The 13,737-nt window shown below is 36.1% G+C and overlaps 1 protein-coding gene across 9 annotated transcripts in view; it reads left to right on the top strand.

Moving 5' to 3' along the window:
• Nucleotides 1-13,737, top strand: part of LOC145996578 (uncharacterized) — a 108,420-nt gene that overhangs the window by 67,727 nt on the left and 26,956 nt on the right. The gene's annotated exons all lie outside the window — the stretch shown is intronic.

Below are 13,737 nucleotides of genomic sequence, written 5' to 3'. Positions count from 1 at the left end.
CTAAGAGAACACAGAATTACTGTTTTGCCCATCCACTTCACACAATTGGATTCATAGGAAACTGCCTTCCTTCAAAAAAGGGTGCCAAAACATCCTGTGTCAGTCCTAGCATTAAGCATTGAGGCTATCCCTTGTGAATAAATGTAATTACTTGGTTGAGTAGAGGCTCTTTACTCGTGTGTTTTGCTATTTCCTGTATTGAGATTGGTCCTCTTCTCTCATCTACTTGGCAACATTGGACAGCATCAATATAAGTTGAAGAGTTTCCTGTTGATGAATCGCTGTTTCTGCCTACAACTTGATGTCAGCAGCCTTTTATCCCACAATATGTACGCACAGAATTCCTTGCTGGACATAAACATATTCCGTGACTGCGTGTACATTTAGTACCAAGTACAAGGGTGAAACTGTTTATTATAATCCGGTGAGGAAAGTACTTTGGATGAGGAACTTGCCACATCAGATTGGTTCCGAAATGGAACTGAATTTGGTCTGTTGCCTGACCCATTGAATTTAATTTTCCCGACTGTCATGCTAACATAAACATCGTTCGTAATTTCATTGTGGATGAACATTCTAGCTTCTTTTTCTAATGCTTCCGTATCGTACCCAAGGTATTGGGTAGGAAGTATAAAGTCTTAGCATAGCAGGTATCAGAGAAAGGAATGCTGAATAAGTAATCAGGAAAAGGTCGGGTGATTGACTTGGAAGGCGTATGTGGCATGAGTGCAGGAATTGTCAGGAGGTGTGATCAGTTGGCGAGGATAGGAGAGAGAGTAAGGTCTGCGGATTGTGAGAGAGGAGCAAAGTGGAGAACGATTATTGGACGATGGTGTGTGATAGATTCGATGTCTCACAGGGAGGTCAGACAAGTGATAGTTGAGAGGACAAGTGTAGGAACAATCTTCATCTATTTGCAAGGCAAGTAATATCCTTTTCTAAACCAATCCATATCGGTTCAGTCATGGAGAGTATAAAACCCATATCTAACCTAAGTTAATTTCTATCGCCATTCCTTTAAAAGTAACCTCTTGCATTTATCACATTTAGGCCAAGCGAGTGATAACCATCTGAGAGATGAATGAGAAATAACTACATCACCCAATTCAATCTAGAGGTTCTTGGTTCAATCCCAAACGCAGCATGGGAATTGCGTTACGTGGTGGACGTGCTTTGGGCTTCTCATCCATTTTTTTTTTTTGCAAATGCGATGAGAAATCACTGCAGTACGTGAAATACTGCGATTTTCATCTATTTCATTCCGAAATATGATGAAAATAATAGAGCCTTCTAGCTTTTCAAATTACGTACGTGCGATATGGCGCCGAAATTTTCACTTGTTAGCGCTTCACGTTGTGTTAATTATCAACTGTTACCAAATATCAAGAAAAGAAAGTAAAAGGTAGACCTATCAATATGTTACGCTGTAAGGCGCAAATAAATAAGAGTAGAGTTTCAACTAGGTTATTCGGTGATTGGGTTGTGGAAAAAGGAGAATTATCATTAGGATGTTGCATAAAGGTTAGTTAACTATTTCAAAGATGTGTTCGGTACTGTCGTCACTCTGTTACGCGATTGTTGAACCTAACTTATCAAATTTCCGGGAGAGTAAACAATTGAATTGCTAATAATGTCTTGTCAAAGCCACGGGGGATGAGAAATGAAAACAAGCAACTTAGTGCTAATTTTAAGCTAATCAAGCATTTTTCTTCCGCATAGGCTAATCATAGAATCATGGCACAATTTAGATTTATCCACCCCGACATTCTCGAAACTATCCAGTTTCAAGGTAACATTCACGAGGATGTATTAAAATTCATTGATAAATTTGAAAGTTTAGCTATTCTTAATGAGTGGAATGACTTAAAGAAAATGCAAATGCTACCGGCATTTTTGGCTGATTCAGCATTTAAATGGTTCAATACTTGGAATCGAACTCAGGAAGCACAGGATATAGATTTTGTAACTTTAAAAACTAAAATTGTGGAAGAATTTACGGAACCGGGGGATACTTTTCAATTAGAAGAACAAATCAGATTACGCTTCCATCAGGAAAATGAACCTGTTTCGAAATATGTAAGAGAAAAACAGTTATTGTTATTAAAATTAGATCCTGGCATGGACATTAGTGAGCAAATTAAGCAAATAAGCGGGGGTTTACAACCTAACTTTATGAAAGAAGTTTATAACAGGGAATATGATTCAGTGCATGAAATGTTACGAGACCTGAAACATGTTGAGCAATTCAAATATCTTGTGCAAAAACGTAAAATTCTAGAAACTGAATGTGAGACAATGAAAGCTCTGTCATTTTCTGAATCGAGTCGAACATACATGCCAACTCAGCAAACTATCACGTTGCAGTGCACGGTCAATGGTCATGTTGACGTAACGTTTTCTCAGGCTAATCGGGAGATCGAGGAAAGAATAAATGCACTACAACAAGACCTCGATCAATTACAATCGAACACGGGACTCCAGTGTCATGAGTCAGACTTAGTTTTGCAATTTCAGAATCTTGAGGCTAAAGTAAATGCACTTACAGAACATCTGAAAAAACATTCATTCACTGAGTCATCATTCTCATATCCACTTAGAGAAAATGTTCCTAGAGATAGAAACAATAGGAGAACCTATTATCATAATAGTAATCATAGAGCTCAGAATAGAAATACTTGGCATAACAACCACAATAATAGTCTCGACACACAGTCGCAACGTTCGCATAAGGTGCGATGGCGCAATGGCGGTAACCCTCGATTTCAGCGTTCGCATTTTTCATCTTCATCTCCGCGAACATTTTTGGAGCAACAACAGGGGCGTGAAGATCCAAATAACCATACTAATCAGGTTTTTAATGCAAATTACTCTACTTTTCGTAATAACAGAAGCAATTTTAAACGAGTAAAACCTACATATGAAGGGGACCTAGGTGTAGGACCTACGGGGAAAACTCTAACGGTCTCTACTTTTCCTTCTGAAGATTTGATTTACATCAATGTGAAAGTAGATGGGGAAATTCGACAGTTCATCCTGGATAGTGGAAGTCAAATTTCGGTAACGGGAGATAAGAACATACCAGTCAATGCCAAGCGATTTAATATAAATACTGCGATTAGAGGGGTCACTAATAGTCAACTGACGGTTAAGGAAATTGTGTTACTACCTGACGGTTAAGGAAATTGTGTTACTACCATTTTCTATACATAACCAAACATTTGTTCATCCATTTAGAATCGTTAAGGATTTTAATCAAGTTACTATATTAGGAAATGATTTCTTGAAGGGACAAAAGGCTAAGTTAGATTTTGATGAAAATAAGCTTACATTGCATAGATTCGGCACACCTCCTAGAAATCAAATTAAAAATGAGTATAAGAAAGCTTTTGACGTGTCAATCAAAGTTTCCCATTTGTTACAGCATGTTTTGCAACCAGAATTTGTAGCTGCTAAAAAGATAAAAGTGAAACCCAGGACACATTTATGCATTCCATTGAAATTGGCTAATTCATATGACAAAGATAGGACACTCTTGGAACCGGACCTACAGTTTCAAGAGAAAACGGGATTGATGGTTGCCAGAGCAATTATTAATCCGGATTCGAATCTCATTTGGATCACAAATCCTTTAAATTATAATGTTACAATTAAGAAAGGCACTATTATCGGGAAAGCTGAAACATGGGATAGGCCAATTATGAGTAACACTAATGATGAGAATAAGGATGAGATTGGTGAACAGGCACAGGTTTTCGCGACGGAAGAGTCAGGGAACGTCAGTGACGCACGGGCGGACCCTAGTCTGTTTGATATGAATCCGAATTTAGAACCCCAGCAAAAGGAGCAACTTTTGGCTGTTTTAATGAAATATCCACATGTTTTTGCATGGTCAAAGGATGATATAGGCAAAGCCACGAATTATAAACATAGAATTCAACTAAAAGATGACACAGAATTTCACTTAAAATCCTATCCGATTCCAGTTCACCTTCGTGATGAAATTAAAGATCAGATTGAGACTTTATTAAAGCAAGGTGTTATTTCTCCTACACCATCACCCTTCAACTCTCCAGTTATCCTTGAAAAGAAGGCAAAGGGGGGTTATAGATTATGCCAGGATTATCGCAGTTTGAATGTTTCGTCTGTATTTGACGCTCTGGGTGTGAATAACATCAATGAAATATTATACAATATGGGGGGGCAAGAAATATTACTGTACGGCAGACTTGAAGAGCGGATTCTTTAATATTCCTCTCACCGAGGACAGTAAGAAATATACAGCATTTACAATACCAGGAATGTCACAGTATCAAATGAACGTCGTGCCACAGGGCCACGTCAGTTCATCAAGTGCAATGACTCGTTGCATTCACCTAGCGTGCTCAAATTTGGATCCCAATCACTTTGCCCATTATGTGGATGATTTATTTTGCTTTGGAAATACCTTTGAAGAAAATGTTACAATGTTTACAGGCCTCGGGATTGAAACTTGCAATAGAAAAATGTCACTTCGGCTACACTGAGATTATTGCTTTAGGACATAAAATTTCGAAATTTGGTTATCGGATCAATGACAAAATCATTGATTCTATCAAGAAATATAAGACACCGACAACTGTGAAACAAGTTCGCACATTTCTCGGATTAACATCCTATGTCAGGAAGTTTTTAAAATCATATTCCGAGATGGCACTTCCCTTGCAAAAATTGATAGGAAAAAAGAAGAAATTTCTCTGGGGGGAAGAACAGCAAACTGCGTTTGAGAGGTTGAAAGAAGCTTTACTTACAGCTCCTGTATTAATGGCATACGATCCATCAAAAAAAGTAAGGGTATATACGGATGCAAGCAGTAAGGCTATTGGCGCGGTGATTTTACAACCGAATACGAACTGTGATTTTCAGCCTATTTCCTATTGCAGTAGAGTGTTAAAAGACCATGAAACTCGACTTTCAACCATCGAGCAAGAATTGTTGGCAATCATATATGCATTTAAGTCTTTCAGATTCTTTTTACTTGGGAGACATTTCGAATTATTTACCGACAACCAAGCAATCACATTCATTCGCTCCTCAACGCAACTTTCAAACACATTATTTAGATGGTACACGTTGATGGCCGAGTTCGATTTTACGCCAATTCACTGTAAAACAACACAAAATATGGCGGATGCTATAAGCAGAGAGACAGAATATGATCCACAGGATGAAGACGAGGAGCTTCCAGAGCCACGTACATTGTTATTGTTAGATGAGACAATTGATGTTGCTATACACGAACGAGAGGATTCTTTTTTTGGAAATATCATGAATATTTTGGAAGGAAAAGAAGACGAGGAGGGCAACAACCCACCCAGCCCCTCGCTGCAGAGGCAAGCTTGCTATTATGTTATGGAAAATGGACTTCTTTATAGACAACATAAACTGGGGGCTACGACTAAAAAATTATTATGCATACCGAAGTCACTTCGCAACACTGTTATTGAGACATTGCATAGTTTACCGGCTGGAGGAGCGCATTATGGCTTCACTAAAACATACAAGAATGCACTAGATAGGATTTACTTTCCATTCATGAAGAACCATATTCAGAAAATGGTCAAGGAGTGTGTAATTTGTCAGCAGAATAAGCGCATAAAAGGAGCGCCATATGGAGAACTTTTAACGTTCAACTCACAGAAACCATTCGATAGAATCGCTTTAGATTTTAGCGGACTGTATCCACCAAATGGTTTGCTCCGCCATAAATATATACTAAGTGCAATCGATCATGGTACTCGATTTTTAATTGCTCAATCAGTAGCAGATACTTCAAGTGAGACAGCAGCTAACTTCCTTTTTGAAAATGTAATTTTACGCTATGGATGTCCCTCTCATATAGATACGGACAGAGGTACTTCATTCACAGCTAGTTTATTTAAAGAACTATCGGAGAAATGTGGAATCCATCTTAAATTCGCTCCAGCAGCTAATCACAATTTAATTGGATTATTGGAACGATCACATGCTATTTTACAGGGACTTATGAAAAACTTCGTGAACTCAAAACACACAGACTGGCTTATATACTTGCAATCGTCCGTGTGGTCGTACATTGTTAATTACCAGGAGAATTAGAAGAACAGTCCATTTTTTCTTCTTCATGGATTTACGCCTAGATTAGTCTGGGAGAGCGGACTACATTTAATGCCCAGTGTGAATGTAAACAACGAGATGAGATTCAAGATTCTCGAAAAAGCACGAGCAGCAGCTTATGAGAGTCTACAGAAACGCCACCGACAAGCAAAAAAGTACTACGATAAACGTCATCAATCCATTCAGTTTATGCCAGGAGAATTGGTTCTAGTATTCGATGGCAGTCATCGCGTACACACCGCTAAATGCTTTTCGGGAGTATATAAAGGACCTTGTAAAATTATAGCAAAAGAAAATCCCAATGTTTACAAAGTGGAATATAAGACAAAACGGGGACAGACAGTCGTAGACTCAATTTCGGTCCAGAGATTGAAGAAATACTATGCTTCGGAACATGGTAGCGGCGATGAGAATGTAAATGGTGATGAGGAGACTGAAGAACAGGAACAGTCAGGAGTGAATGAGTGGGAACATACCTTTTACCCTGTACGTAACTTCCTTTTCAGTACTCTGATGCACTAAATAAATTTTACATCTTGCAAATATTTTTTTTAAACTAACAAACACTAAAATTATGTGAAATATTATTGTTTAGCCCTTAATAATTGCACGGCAGTGTAAAACTAGTTATTACCACACTAAAATCATTAGTTATAAATCGTAGTCATCGAGGTTTCATAATAATGAACAACAAGTACAGTAACGTGCAAAAATAATAATAATAATTAATATTATTGTATTCACGGATAGTGAACAAAGGGAATGGTGATGAATATAAATTGCGCGCAAGGAATTTTCCTCAGATTTCTGTAGGCCTGCAGAGAACTGATGGAAATAATCTTTTGTGAACTACAAAAGATAAATAGTGTAAGTCAATAATAGACTTTAGTATTTTTTTTTATGAATAAAATGTGTTAAGCACATTTGGTAAGGAAAAATGAGAATAAAATTCTGTATGATTTAGCGTGGTTAGTCAAAATAGGGTTTAAACAATTGCACATTTTAATATTTAAATTTTTAAATTTTAAGTAATAATTACAATTATAATTTTAATAACTAAATAAATGACAGAAATATAGACAGTTATAATAGAAGCTGAATATGCATACAGCCAGTTAATTAGTCAATTCAACGAGCTACAGATCAATAATAACGAAATAAGTATTGCGATAATAAGAATTATAATATAGATAATAATAATACGAAGAGAATAGTGAATATTTTGGTTCTTGGATAATTATAAAGCTCAAATTAAATGTATCACATGGAAATAATATAAATATTAAGATTACTTTTATAATTATACGCATTCTATATTAAGATTTAATTATTTTGTATATTTTTCTTACATAACTTTACATAAAAGCTAGATTTGAACTCTAATATGAAGAGTAATAAGTCAATTAAGAGCATAGAAGAAATAAGTAGTATTTTACACATACAGCTATGATCATGAGTTATCAGCAGCCACTTGTCACATTTTATTAACAATTTAACGACACAGTCATGAGATGAATTACGACAGTCTTAAGAAGTAAAGTATCTTTCATTAAACATGTAAGTTACATTGATCCATCTAATTTGGGATATTTCATTCCAAATACGACTCGATTAGTTTATTGAATGTTATAATCAAGTTACTTAGAGTACTTCCTAATTTTTTTTACGCATGGTAGAAATTTCCCATCTTGTAAAATTCCCACTAAAAATTTCCCTCACATGTATTTCATACTTCTTGAAGCGATATCCAAAGTCAATTTTAAATGCCTTCATGGTAAAATGTCTTTCGTCAGCAAAAGGATAAAGTTCAACTCGGATGCAACGGAAATCCTTCCTGTTTAAGCAATGGGGAAACTTGAGTTACATTCAGAAAGACAGAACAACTGAAGAAATATGCAAGTTAGGCATTCTATTCGTTTCTTGCGGCAACGATATCTCCCTACATCGGCAGGGGCAAAATTCTCTTTTGACATGAAGTAACCAACACGTTGCAAATTAAACAGCAGATATCTCACATTCCACATTAGCCGGGGAACTGAATAAACTGCCGAGAGCATTCTTTCAACTCAGGCTATCGACTCCAAGGATACAAAAGAACATGCAACCTTATGTCCGTTCAGAACGATATTTCTTCATCTGGCAACATTTGGAATATAAATTGCAATTAAGTTTTCATTTTTATGTCATTTAATTTTAGGTGATTATATATATAGTTAAACACTACCAATTGTCAACTTTCGTTTTTTTTCTCTCCATATTTTTTTTGTATACACAATTGTATATATATATTTAATATTCTTAGACTGATAACAATATTATTAGGGGGGAAAGAGTCAATAATGGACAACGAGATTTCGAATTCTTAGAATATTATTTTATGTATTTCAATTTATGTGGACAATATTAGCAAGTGCACAGGATATTTTACAATTAATCTTTATTAATGACGTAATTTTTAACAATATTATACTAACAGAAGGACGATCGTTCGACACATTATTTTTTTAGGTAATATTTGAAGTATTTCATTTCATTCAATTGTTATTTATAAATATTTTCAGTCAATTTAAGCATTCATATATTTTCAGAAATCAATTATAATTTAAAATTTTGCAGTAGTATACAGTATACACTCATAACATCTTCAAGAGTATTTACAGCATTACATTACATTCATATGTAAAGTTCAATTTGTTTTCAGTAATTATTAGTAGTTATATTTTTTTCTCTTTTCAAGATTCTAATTATATTTGGTGTGTAAAGGATGGCATTAATTAGAATTTGGGTAATTTATAGTAAGAGTAAATGTTATGACTGAATCGGTACTCCTTTTCAAATTCAATTTCCTAAAATGTAACAACCCTCAACTACAAGATTTTTCATACTTGTAATATTTACAAGCACTACTTTTTTAAAATAAGGGTGACTTAGAGGCGCCCTTGTCTCAACAAAACCTCTACACATACAGACATATTAAGTTCTCTCACAAACAACATTACACTAACGATCAGGAGGAAATGCCTGTTCGATATATGATGCAAATTTCCTTTCCAAAACCTACCTGAATTGCCTCACAGATAATTCAAATTTTAACGGTGAAATGAACATTTTAACAATATTATGAAACCATGTTAACAGTCCTCAGTTCAGCTTTTTCACAGATGTCAACGTCTAGAGATGGTCACCAGCTAAAACCTTGGAGAAATAAGAAATCAACACGATTTACACCTGAAGGACGCAGAGAAATTATTTTGATCTACGAACCTTCTTAAGAATTTCTCAAGATTTTTATTTCTGAGATTTTTCTTTTAATTTTTCGACACATGGAAACAGGAATTACAATTAGACCTTTCATCAGTTTTAATTACGTAGTTCAGCGAAATCAGTTGATAAGCACCAAATCGTTTAACATGGATCTCCTTCATTATATTCTAATTAACTCCTACTAAAGTCAAGTAGTAGTGAGGCTAATATCCAACGCTGATACACACATTCATACATCGAATTGAAGGAATATTTACATACAACTAAATACTTCACATTCACAATTCGACGATATGCAGTTCTCTGCTGTACGTTTTTCATCAATGACAATATTTGTAGCTGCAAAGTTAATGCATCAAAGTAAAAAACATTTTTCACGGCCACAAGGAACTACTATATACATATATACGTGGTTTGGTTCAAGAAGAAACTTCATTGCTATACGCAGAGACTATTAAGTGATGTTAACAAGAGTAAAATTATGGTATTTTACTTGAACTCTTTGTGAGAATCAGAATCAGTCAAGCATTAATTTTATGGACAAATGTTAGTGCTGTAATTTTATCTATCGAACACTATTATATTCTTATTTTCAAATACATAAATTCATGTACATATATTATTACTCAAGGACAGTTACTGATACAGTGTATATATTTTGATTAACTTCAAGTTTTCTAATTAAATATTTACTGTGATAATTGACATATATTACAAATAAAAACAACAGCGATATTTACACGATACACTAAAGTAAGAGACGGTGAACTTTACATCGAAAATGTGTGTGCAAGTGTAACTCGGATGAGTATCACAAACGTTGCTGATTTTGTAAATATTAACTTCAAAATATTTAATAGTGTTGTACAGTGTCAGTGTTTACAGGACCAATTACATACTACTTCGCTAGTGTCTCATTGAGACATCAATTTTGACAAGATCCATTCTTGTGGAACAATGCTTTTATAATTTTCTCACGTGGTGTCAGAGTGTTGCATGCTTATGCACGGCCTTCGTTACGTCATCATGTAGTATTGGAACTTAGGTGTGGAGCGTAAGACTCTCAATGAATACGCGCACGAGCAGATTGACGAGTTAGCATAACAAACTCACATGTCAGTCTTTACCTTTCATACGCTGACAAGTTTTGTTTATTTATTTTGTTTGTTTATTGGTTATTTTTCTCCATTCCTTTTTTTCTTTTTAAAGAACTATATTAATCAAATTACATATTTTTGGTTATGGTATGTTAATTCAATAATTTTGGGACTATATTTTATAATATAAAAAAATCTCTCCATAGAAAGGATCGGTATGGAATACAACTTTAAATCTTTCATATTTAAGTGAAAATCAAAAGATTTTCTTTAGGGGGTAGAGGAGCGTATCGTATCCAAGGTATTGGGTAGGAAGTATAAAGTCTTAGCATAGCAGGTATCAGAGAAAGGAATGCTGAATAAGTAATCAGGAAAAGGTCGGGTGATTGACTTGGAAGGCGTATGTGGCATGAGTGCAGGAATTGTCAGGAGGTGTGATCAGTTGGCGAGGATAGGAGAGAGAGTAAGGTCTGCGGATTGTGAGAGAGGAGCAAAGTGGAGAACGATTATTGGACGATGGTGTGTGATAGATTCGATGTCTCACAGGGAGGTCAGACAAGTGATAGTTGAGAGGACAAGGGTAGGAACAATCTTCATATATTTGTAAGGCAAGTAATATCCTTTTCTAAACCAATCCATATCGGTTCAGTCATGGAGAGTATAAAACCCATATCTAATCTAAGTTAATTTCTATCGCCATTCCTTTAAAAGTAACCTCTTGCATTTATCACATTTAGGCCAAGCGAGTGATAACCATCTGAGAGATGAATGAGAAATAACTACATCACCCAATTCAATCTAGAGGTTCTTGTTTCGATCCCAAACGCAGCATGGGAGTTGCGTTACGCTTCCATTTGCAAAGTAATATCCTGCCTCTTACTAAACGTGTGGTAGCGTCATTGCCTTGTAATCAAGGGGTCCCGGGCTCGAAACCAGGTGGAGGCGCAAGTGGTTCAGATCCCACTTTAAACTGTAGGTCCAGTCCCGATTAACCTTACTGTGCATAAAGTGGACTTAAAACACCAACTCAAACCAACTCTTACTAAACGTCAATGAAGCATCAGATAATAACTTCTTTCTAGTAGCCTCGGAACGAATTCCCACTATCAACTGTTCAACTAAGGCTTCTTGTAAATATTGCTCGTACATACATTTTAGAGCCTGTTGCTTATGCCTAACTGTCACGAGCCTGCATTAAATGCTAAATCAGAAAACACCAGCCAACTCCCTGGTGACGAGAAGTCGCCGGGACAGTGAGAAGTTAGTGACGGAGAGAGTCGGAAGCCAGTAGCCTTAGTGTGTGCACCATGTAGAGTAGCAGGGTGGCTACTCACCAGGAATTCCTTGAATTCAGAGAATTATGCGTGAATTATTGGCTCCGGGAATTAAGCGATTCTACTTGAATTTTTCTCCATAGACGTGAAAAATTACAACTTTTTTAACGCAAATCCAATTCACTTTTTATGCAAATAAAAATATTCTTGCTCGCTTCGCTCGCAATTCCTCCTTTTCTTAGTCTTATCAAATTTATAACCATAGCTAGGATGCAGCGGGAGTCGGCCCTGGGTACCAAAATTTCTAAATGAAAAAATGTTGTAACATTGATCGATTGATTTGTGGTTTTAAGTTCACTTTCTGCACAGAAAGGATAATCGGGACTGGACCTACAGTTTAAAGTGGGATACGAACTACTGTGCCATGTGTTGAAAAAATAATTGAAATCGTTTGTTCGAACACAAATGTTTTAGCACCAACTTCTACCCCTTTGCGCATTATTTACGAGGATAATAACGTCTTTGATACTACTACTACTACTACCACTACTACTACTACTAATAATAATAATAATAATAATAACAATGTTGGTCCCGGCATGTGGCTTGGGCATGGATGTTTGTGACTGTCCATTCATCAATTTCATCATATGACTCATCCCCATCTTCGCAAATTATCCAAGTGTGGCACAAGAAGCAATGTAAAATAAAATAAATCAACAATAATAATAATAATGTTAATAACATTATTATTAACACTATTATTATTATTATTAGTATTAGTACATTTACCCTGGCATTTTCTTCCCGCCCGCTCAGACAAAAATTCGTGGTTGCGCCTCTGATTGTAAATAGAAACTCAGCACCTTAAATTAAATATTTTAATTATATTACGTATACCATTTAATTGAATTATAATTTTTGGATGTTGGAATCACATAGACCCTTTATATTATTAAGTGTGGATGTTGAGAGGTGGTAATACGTAAGGTTGAAATAGAGAAAACATCTGCTTGAATTTTTGGGAAGTTCACCTTGAAAACCGGGAATTATACTTGAATTTTATCATGGTCCTAGAGTAGCCACCCTGAGTAGGCCAGCATGGAGGTTTGGGCTGTGCATTACGTAGATGCCCTCTGCAGGCCAGCACCTCGGGAACATCAACAGGTACAGTGATGACGACTGGTCCTTCAGTGTTTAATTACCTTTTATCCGGCTCGGGCATGAACTTCCCCCTCATTAAGTGAATTCCAAATAAATTGTGGTTAGTGGTAAGGGGCATAGAGTGAAATTATTCTGCCTTCTCACATATATATATATATGCACACACACAATCTCTTGCAGCCAAGCATTTTAAGTCGGCGAACAGCCTAAAACGTAACATGGTGGTTAGGCGCGTGTTTTGTCGTAATATAGTCATAATAGATACCAGATCCCCACCCCAATTTGGAAAAATTATGTATCACTATGTCTTATAAATTCACAATTCTCGATGAGGAGCCAAGACAGTCTGGAGTAGATTCAAATTGTACCACTGTTTACACTTTCATACTATCAACATATTGCTGGAAGCCAGAGAAAACTTAACAGAGGACTCCATTTTAACACCAAATAGTCTAAGTCGGAAGCACAAATTGTTCTCGACCAGGTATTGCTCATATAGGATAGGGACGCACATTTATCTTAGAATATATAGTTTCAATGACTATTGCACTCGTAAGATCATGACGATCTTAGAAATCTGGTGCAGAGGAAATTGAACTCGAGGCGGCAGTCAGCACATTCCAGTCCACAAGCAAGAGGCATTGAATTTACCGGATGTGCCACTCGCCGGTTCCAAGTACAGTACTCAAGAAGGTTACGGAATTTTTCTCTCGTCAGCACTAAGTTCAGTGCTCACAGACGATCGAACCGACTTCGAGTAATGCAACTCTCGTTCCAACCAAGAGCAAAGTCCAACACAAGAATGA

This window comes from Lepisma saccharinum, chromosome 12 (genome assembly GCF_977018435.1).
Source record: "Lepisma saccharinum chromosome 12, izLepSacc3.1, whole genome shotgun sequence".
In the NCBI taxonomy this organism is placed as follows: Eukaryota; Metazoa; Arthropoda; class Insecta; order Zygentoma; family Lepismatidae; genus Lepisma; species Lepisma saccharinum.
This window is presented reverse-complemented; position numbering and strand designations above follow the sequence as displayed.